The 9,800-nt window shown below is 39.0% G+C and overlaps 1 long non-coding RNA gene across 1 annotated transcript; it reads right to left on the reverse strand.

The window, feature by feature from the left end:
- Positions 1-1,040: 1,040 nt before the first annotated feature.
- On the reverse strand, positions 1,041-5,353 carry LOC129928499 (uncharacterized). Its single transcript, XR_008780008.1, has 3 exons — positions 5,205-5,353; positions 4,953-5,091; positions 1,041-2,049 (listed from the first exon to the last, which is right to left on the reverse strand). It is a non-coding gene; the product is annotated as an uncharacterized LOC129928499 (long non-coding RNA).
- Between the last annotated feature and the right edge of the window lie 4,447 nt (positions 5,354-9,800).

A 9,800-nucleotide genomic window follows, 5' to 3' on the forward strand; every position in this document is an offset into this window, starting at 1 on the left:
TCAGGCAACCCATTCCATCCTCTAATGGCACTAGGAAAGAAGGAGCACTTGTATGAATTTGTTCGAGCATATGGAATAAGAAATGTGCCTCTATCTTTGTGTCTTTCTGAGTATTTCATCAGGTTTTGTTTTTCTGTTTGTAAGTTATGGTTTAGCGTTTTATGTATTATTGCTACTTTACTTATTATTCTTCTGTCTTGAAGTGTCTCTACGCTACGTAATTTAACTCATCTGTTGCTCAAATCCAATTGGAATGTTCGTTTGTTATAAATCTCACTCCTCTATTCTGCCTATAAGGAGCGGAAACAGCTGTTGCAAGAATTTAGAATAACTTTAGATGCTATCAATATAGCAGTGAATAGCACCAAAGTCTCTTTGCTTTGGAGTGACCACAATCAAAATGTGTTACTTAGCGCAGCATCTAAAGGGAAATTACTGTTGGAATAAATAATTAAAGAGTCTGTTTGTTGTTTCAAAAATGTTTTAAAAGTTTCTGATGTTCCTTCAGAGTTGAAGATCATCTGCCTCCTAGTTCAAACTCCCTGCAAGACAACGGGGGATGGGGCGGGTAACTGAAGCTCACAGCACATTTAGACCGTCTTCAAACCAGAAGTTTGCGAAGTATTCTCTCCGTCAATCAATAAAAACCCAGATCTATGTTTAACAAGCTGTAGTGCGCCATCATGAAAGGCACCAACCTGCCTATAATGCCATTCTATGTAGCTCTACATCTGTGTGTACTGTGTAGCCTAAATAGTGAGTAGGCGACTTCTATTACGTCTCATGTTTATAATTGACCTGATGCCTGATCACATGACAGTCAATTGACCAACAACGTAATTTTGTAACCCTTCCCTTTCTTCACTTTTGACCTTAAGAATTTGCCTTTTAATTGTTGAAGACGTTTTGGGTTATTTATGTATGTGTATTTTGGATGTAACTGTGTCAGTGTGTGAAATGTATAGAAGGGAAATAACTCCAATATTATTTTATTTCTCGAAGGAGAACTTTATTACACCTTTAGCTTCAACTGTCTTATCTTATCCCGGGCATGCTACCTTGCCTCATAGTGGCGCCCTGGTGGAAACAATCGTAGGAGGAAACGATTAGGCTAAAGGGTAGCAAAACAAGACTCCAGTGGGGGTGCCAAAGGGGGTGCGAGAGCATCCTCATTGCACTGTGCGGAGTTGTAAAAAAGCTCCCACAACCTTGTCACAATCCAGGCGCTATTCCTCAAGGGGCCGTTCATAAATGGCGTGTCCCGCACGGTTAGCTTAGTATAGAAAAGGAAAATGGCAGGGGTCTTAGTGCGCGAGTCTGACCCACCCACTTTCAGGCCAGTGAGAGGGAGCTCTTGTTCACTTTTGCTGGCTTAGAGTTCCAAGAGCTGAAGGCTCAACTATACCTGACAGTTTCAAGAAGAAGAATCTTATCTTATTGTAACGTATCCCCTACTATCCAGGCTCTCTTCAAACTGCACCACACAACCCAAGGAACTTAAAGAACCTCACAACTCAGGGCTCCAAAGTATCAGTCAGTTGAATTTCAAATACATCGCAATTGGCAACAACATTAACACTGTCTTTACAAAAACCTAGTCTCTGCTCCGCACTGACTTCACACACCGTGCTGGTTCTCGCCTCGTACTGGTCACATTGCGAGGTAACGAAGTGTCTTGACACACTCGCTCTTATATAGTGTCTCTACTGGCCTTCTAGAACCGTCGCTTGACCACTCCAGTTGATCACTTTCGCCGTGACTTGCGTGTGAAATATTTACACACAGGTTCTTGCCGAACCGGCGTGTACTGTCACTGGTCACGGTTGACCGCTCGTCTAGCGCTGGACTGGGGCGATTTGCGTAGGCTAAAAACACACACAGCCTACGACCATTTGTGTCACCACCAGGTTTATAACAGTATCTTATCTTATGAAATACAGACGTTACTGCATAAAAAGAAGATATCTGCATACTACACGTGTTGGACCGTTGGTGCACCTCACATGATCTGTCGACTGTCTTTTTCAATGGACCTCATTCACCAGTAACCTGAATAGAGGCATTAAAAAACATACTTAAAATCTCATGCGCTAATCTACTCATCTCATCTACTCATTATTATACAGATTTTTCCTATTCTAAACCACGTACATACATACCACCGAACCAATATGTATCAAATTCATATTTTGCATAGAGATGTATAGAGATGTTAAAGGGAGTTTATCTGAGTGTCATTTTAAGTCAAGGGGAGACAATTGATACAGTTTAGTTTATTAAATAAAACTAATTTCTTAAGAGTTCCACATTCTACTGTTAAGATGTCAAAATATTTGGAATAGAAGGGAAAATCTTTTTTTTTTAATTCAAAGTCTTTATAGTGAATTAGATGTGATGTATAAAATCAATATATACATATTGTAACGATCCTCTCTCCTAATCAGTCTTCTGTAAACACTGCTAAACACACACAGCACATCAACACATCAAGAACTTGACAACAAGGCTCCAAATAATCTGGTACTTTAATAATGGTCAAATAAAACAGCCAATACGACACTATTGGCAACACAATCAACGGCTACAACGTTAGACTGTATATCACTGTACGAAACTCATAACTCTACTGTCTCTTCCTTGACTCGTAAGTTTCACTGGAGGACTGCACCAGGACCGACTTCATGACTAACAGTCCCGGTCTCAGCGCTCTCCGGTCTTGAACTGCCGCTTTCTTACTCACTGTGTCTCTGGTCTGCTCAGGCTTATGATCAGATGACCATAACACGGGCGCTATTCACGTGCAAAGTTCATGCCAGTACTGTCCCATGCCTTTCAATATAGCACGCTAAACTGTATTACTGGCCTGTGTCACATATGTCAGCTGATCACACACAGTTAACCCTTTTGCGTCGTGAATAGGGTTATAACAATATTTTATTACGCAAGTTTCGAGCAGTAATAAGTAAAAACTTTATTATTTGTTTATTTTTTTAAATTATAGATATGGACTACCATAGCATATACCCATCAACGTTTGGTAAGATACAACGACCAAATGCCTTTACTTATCCTTGTATACTTATCCTTTAAGTTTACTTATCCTTTCTCCCTCTTTGTATCTCTCTCTCTCTCTCTTCTCTCTCTCTCTCAAATTTACATCAAATCAAGGTGATCCACCATATGTTTGTAAATGCTTAAATGATATTTGCAGTTACCTCTAAAATCAATACTCGTAGTCACAGGACAAAGTTGGATATACTAAATTGTATGATTATACTAATCCCGAGAGCTGTCTCAGTCAATCTTACTTCGGTTGTCTTGTTGTGGTATTTCAGAAGTGAAAAAAACTCAATGAACATAAGTCTGTGGGTCTCGAATTAGTTACGTAAGGAGGTTTTCAATTTATTCATATTATTTAAACTTGTTTTGTTTGTGAAACACGTTCACTCTCTAGTCTTGTCTTCAATCTCTACTCATCTACAAAGTAATACATCTTTAATCTGTAGTCTTCAATCTCTAGTCTTGTTTTCAATCTCTACTCATCTACAAAGTAATACATCTTTAATCTGTAGTCTTCAATCTCTAGTCTTGTTTTCAATCTCCAGTCTTTTTTTCAATCTGTCGTATATTCTTCAATCTCTAGTCTTGTCTTCAATCTCTTCTCATCTACAAAGTAATACATCTTTAATCTGTAGACTTCAATCTCTAGTCTTGTTTTCAATCTGTCGTATATTCTTCAATCTATAGTCTTTCCTTCAATCTCTAGTCTTTTCTTCAATCTCTAGTCTTGTCTTCAATCCCGTCTTTTCTTCAATCTCTAGTCTTGTCTTCAATCTCTAGTCTTGTCTTCAATCTCTAGTCTTTTCTTCAATCTCTACTCTTTTCTTCAATTTCTAGTATTTTCTTCAATCCCTAGTCTTTTCTTCAATCCCTAGTCTTTTCTTCAATCCCGAGTATTTTCTTCAATCCCTAGTCTTTTTTTTTAACCCCTAGTCTTTTCTTCAATCCCTATTCTTTTCTTCAATCTCTAGTATTGTCTTCAATCTCTAGTATTGTCTTCAATCTCTAGTATTGTCTTCAATCTCTAGTCTTGTCTTCAATCTCTAGTATTGTCTTCAATCTCTAGTCTTGTCTTCATTCCCAAGTATTGTTTTTAATCACTAAGCTTGTCTTTGCTCTCTAATCTTGTCTTCAGTCTCTATTCTTGTCTTGAAAGCTTCTTTACCTTATAGATGTTTTTTATTACTCATCTTTCATTCGTCTGTCGCCTGATGAATTTGGGTACCAGCCCACGGGGCAATTGCCCGAATGCCAGTCCGCCGCTGGTTAGTTGCTGTCAGTTGCTGCAAAAATGAGTTTGTTTCTTCATTGGGTTGCTGTGTGGCGACTGGCGAGTGGGGTAATGGGAAATAAGAACGACAACTCTACAACTGAAACATTGCTACTGCACTATGGAGACTATGGTGGCTGAGTTGTAAATCGCTAGGTTCGAATCCTAGAGAAGACTGGGAAATTTTTTAATTTCCTCATCTTTAGGGCGCCTCTGAGTCCACCCATTTTTAATGGGTAGCTGGCTTAGTTTTGGAAAGGAAAAGGTGGTTGTATGTTGTGCTGGCTGTCAGGTGGGTTAAGTCGCTCAGATAGGGTATGATATTACGGTCCCGGAACCCCACTCTGAACAGTGTAATGCAAGACCCAACAGGAAATAACATACAGGAATACAAGCACCAAATAAACTTTAGTCAACTAAACGGTAGTAACTAAAAGGCAATAGTTCAACAAGAACACTGTTAATGTTAACGATAAGGGAACTGACACTAGTTAAAAAACCCAAGCGGAAAGTTAACAATTTAATGAACAGATCACATATTATGATAACAATGATGACGTCTTAAGGGTAGTTACAACAGTAAATACACATAATAAAACTATTTACAATAGCTCCAGCACACCTTAAAATACGGTGCTCCAGTCTAACAGGGTTCGCAACGCTCTACAGACCAACAACTTCCTCCATCTCATCAACGATATCTAAGATCGGCTCCAAGGGCGGAAAGGTGACAATCTTTCCCATAGCCCAAGCCTAACACCCTGAAACGAAAAAGAAAACCTAGATCTAGCGATGCCGCTACACCAAAGACTTTTCAATAGCGACACCCGTACCGAAAGATCAGCCTACTTAATAAAATTATGTACTTACGTACCCTTACAAGGGGAAAACAAACAACCCAGCTCACAAAAGAAGCTCTCTCTCTCTCTCTCTTGCGGGAACTAAGGATGACGTAAACACACACATACACAATATTCTAGACAACAAAACACACTTACAAGAAACTACTTCCTATACGCTAAAACACCAATATTAAATACAAAGATAACTTCACGCGCGCACGACACTGGCCACATAACATCCTCGCTAACTGTGAGAAAAAGATGACCTTTACATCACCTGGTTTATAGACCGCATGATTTTAAAGGGGAACTACTACTGTACTGGATAAAAAAAAATAGTTTCCGATAGGTTATAGACCTCACTTCAAAACTGAAGACAATTATAGCCTACGCATACATATGGGTTAATCTACTTATAAATGTCAAAATAGACACGTAAAATCTGATATTGTTGTTTTTGTGACTGATTTAGGCAACCCGTGCAATTCTGTAATGGCTCCGGGGAAGAAGGAGTACCTGTAGAAATGTATTCTACCCTTCATATTTGTGTCTTTCCGAGTATTTACAAAGTCACTCTGTCTGTCTGTGTGGTAAACAGTTTTTTTTACACGCGTTTTCTCCTATACCCAATATCGGATCAAGCTGAAATTTCGCACTTTTTTTTCTTTTACCTGACAACACAAGAATCAATTTTTCAAAAATACCGAATTAGCTAATTAACTATCGGTAATTAATTATTTTGTATAGTATCGCGAACAAGGTAAAAAAAATTATTCTTGACTGAAGTGGTGTTATAAGTTGAATTAGTTCCCTTGAATACTTCGTTCTCTAAGACTTAGTGAGCACAACCTGAACACTAGGTGGAGACTAGAGAAACAATAAATGACTACAATAGGATGGCTGCCTGGTTGTGTGGTTTGCGCGCTGGACTGTCGTTCAGATTTAGCAATGGTCCCGGGTTCAAACCCTGCCCGCTCCCATCCCCCGTCGTCCTGCGGGAGGTTTGGACTAGGAAGTAATTATCTTCAACTCTGAAGGAACATCCGAAACATGTAAAACAAACAAACAGACAGTGTTAACAAGCTCTCTACTAGTAGAGTGGTCATCATGTTGGCTTTAGAAACTTGAGAAGGCTGGAGCCATAAGTTCGAATTCATGTCGTTCTCCCCCTCCCCCTTTTTTTTTGTTTCTATTACAAATTGTATTCCATGACTTATCCAAACTAATTGATACAGCTGTGCGTTAATATAAGCCTTGTTTTATTTTTAAGCATTTTAAAAATATTTTAAAAATGTTTTCTTATGTTGTTTGAGTTTGTAAGTTGTGTTGTTTGTGTTTGTAAGTTGTGTTTCGGTGTTTGTGTATTATTGCTACTTTACTTTGTAGTGTTCTGACTTGAAGTGTCTCTAAATTTAACAATAATAATAATAATAATAATAATAATCTTTATTATCCGTAAGGAAATTTGTCTTACAATTTGTGCATTACACTTATTGTATTACTCTAGAAGAGGAGCAAATTTGCATGTTCCTTGGGATCACTAGGTTCAAACAAAAAAAAAGGAAGAAAGAAAAAGAGAGAGAACGAGGGAGAGAAAGAGAGAAAGAGATAGAGGGGAGAGAGCAAAAGAGAGATAGTGTGGGAGAGAGAAAGAGAGAGATAGTGGGATAGAGAGAGAAATAGAGAGAGAAAGAGGAAAGCGAGAAAGAGAAAGTGAAAGAGAGAGAAAGAGAGAGAGACAAAGAGAGAGAGAGAGAGAAAGAGAGAGATGAGAAAGAGGGAGAAGCGAGAGAGAGGGGGAGAAATGGAGAGAGAAATAAAGAGAGAGTGATAGATAAAAAAATGAGAGTGAGAAAGAGAAAGAGAGAAACGGAAAAGCGAGAAAGAGAATGTGAAGGAAAGAGAGAAAGAGAGAAAGACAAAAAGAGAGCGAGAAAAAGAGATAATAAAGAGGGGAAAGAGACAGAAAGGGAGAGAGAAGGAGAGAGAACAAGAGAGGGGTGAGAGAAAGAAAGAGAGAGAGTGATAGATAAAGAAATAAAGAAGAGAAAGAAAGAGAGAGAAAGAGAAAGGTAGAGAGAGAAATAGAAAGGAAGAGAGAGAGAGAGAAAGAGAAAGGAAGAAAGAGAAAGAGAAAGGAAGAGAGAGAAAGAGAAAGGAAGAGAGAGTGATAGATAAAGAAATGAGGGAGAGAAAGAAGAGAAAAAGAAAGAAAGAAAGAGAAAGATAGATAAAGAAATGAGGGAGAGAAAGAAAGAGAAAGTTTTGTGCACCTTTCGTGTCATCTAGTTTTGTGCATCTTTCGTATCACCTAGTTTTGTGCACCTTTCGTATCACCAAGTTTTGTGCACCTTTCGTATCACCAAGTTTTGTGCACCTTTCGTATCACCTAGTTTTGCGCACCTTTTGTGTCATCTAGTTTTGTGCACCTTTCGTATCACCTAGTTTTGTGCACCTTTCGTATCACCAAGTTTTGTGCACCTTTCGTATCACATAGTTTTGTGCACCTTTCGTATCACCTAGTTTTGTGCACCTTTCGTATCACCTAGTTGTGTGCACCTTTCGTATCACCTAGTTGTGTGCACCTTTCGTATCAACTAGTTTTGTGCACCTTTTGTATCACCTAGTTTTGTGCACCTTTCATGTCACCTAGTTTTGTGCACCTTTTGTGTCACTTAGTTTTGTGCACCTTTCGTGTCACCTAGTTGTGTGCACCTTTCATGTCACCTAGTTTAGTGCACCTTTCGTATCACCTAGTTTTGTGCACCTTTCGTATCACCTTGTTTGTGCACCTTTCGTGTCACCTAGTTTTGTGCACCTTTCATATCACCTAGTTTTGTGCACCTTTCGTATCACCTAGTTTTGTACACCTTTCGTATCACCTAGTTTTGTGCACCTTTCGTATCACCTAGTTTTGTGCACCTTTCATATCACCTAGTTTTGTGCACCTTTCCTACCCACACGTTTTGTGCAAGTCTTTAAGTGATATCATTTTCCATACTCTGAACTGTCAGAGATAGAGTGACCTCGTCCTTGCTTGGGGAAAAAAAATCTGAATATCTTCCACCTCAGGGCAAATAATGTAAAGGTCATCTGTTTCTGTGGTCCAAGGTGAATGATGGTGTCATGCGGCCAGCACAAGGACCAACCGCATTTATTTTTCCCCCACTGATGTCAGGTACCCATTGGAGCTGGGTGGACAGAGAGGCACCCAAGATAAGAATCCCTTTTTTCTCCGGGGTTCGAGATAGAGTCCTCAAATTCGGAAACCAGGTGCTTAACCGCTTAATCATGAAATCTACTTAGAATGCGTTAACTGTAATTGATTTTAATATTTAAAATGGAATATCAATATATGATATTCCTAGATGAAATATAATATAAGACAGTAATGAAATGCAAAGCAGATAAAAATATATATATTGCAATCAGTACACAGAGAAAGTAAGGGTGTTTGAGATTTAAAAAAAACGTCAATTTAGTCATTCTTACTTTCTCTTTCTATGTCAGATGATTCTCTTGACCCGAATTGAACATACAATAGGCAATGTAAACCGAGACTGTGACAGATATTAGTTTTGTTAGGCGCTCCCGCTCTGTGTCCTATGCAGATAAATCAACCGGAGGCAGGGAAGTAACACTCAAATAAAAAAAAAATCTAATAACACAGGCGAAAGGCCAACTTAGTATAAAATAGTCCACGCCGATAGCGAATGTCAAACATGAAGTGTAGTAATAACGAAAAGAAACAGTTGAGCTAAATCTCTACTCTTCCTAAGACCTGCCTCTCTCTAAAGCCGTCAAAAGTCGTCTGCTGGCATTCCACTTTTCGCTTTTCTTCCTTAAATCCTCGTCTCGTTTTTTTACTTTTCGCGCCATTGTCTCTAAGTCAAAACTTGCCCTATTTATGAAACAAATAACTTTTCCCGCCCAGATTCCTAAGCGTGCCATTACAGTATTATTATCAATAAGTGGATTTGTATTAAAGGTTTCGAAAGTGTCGGGGGTTTCCACAAAAATTTTTTTTACCTGGAGCCTCCATATACTAAGATCCGGCCCTGACCATAACTGTATCGATGCCGCTTTCTAGTAGTTCGTAATGGACTATTATTGAATGCCTTCAGCGTAGGAAGGAATGCATGTGAAGATTCTGTGTGTTCTTGAAAAGGGGGAGAGAGAGAGAGAGAGAGAGAGAAATGATTCTAAAATTCACAGGCTCGAAGTCTTTTGTGTTTGAGAGCCGCACCGAGTCAACGTAGCACAAAAATTTACTGACCAAAAGAGGGAGCATTGTTCTTGAAAGTGCGATATAAAACAATGGGGTGCTGGGGTTTCAAAAAATAGTTTGTCCAATATATTTTGAGGACCAGTGGAGGAGGGAGTATCTGGGAGAAATTTCCGTGACGCAATGCTGCTTTAAAGCGCTCAGTAAACATATTTCTGCTCTAGTCGGGTTTCCCACTTAAGACCGTACGGGCGTTGATGATAAAGTATAGTCATTTTTAAGCTTTTCGCCTCGTGGGCTCGGCCTCCGGCATCTGCTTAAGGAGGAATCTGTTAGGCACTTAGTTTATATTAATAGTTAGTTAGAGACGCACCATAGGAGACGTATATTGAACGGGACTAGT

The sequence above is a fragment of the Biomphalaria glabrata genome, chromosome 10, assembly GCF_947242115.1.
Source record: "Biomphalaria glabrata chromosome 10, xgBioGlab47.1, whole genome shotgun sequence".
Taxonomy (NCBI): domain Eukaryota; kingdom Metazoa; phylum Mollusca; class Gastropoda; family Planorbidae; genus Biomphalaria; species Biomphalaria glabrata.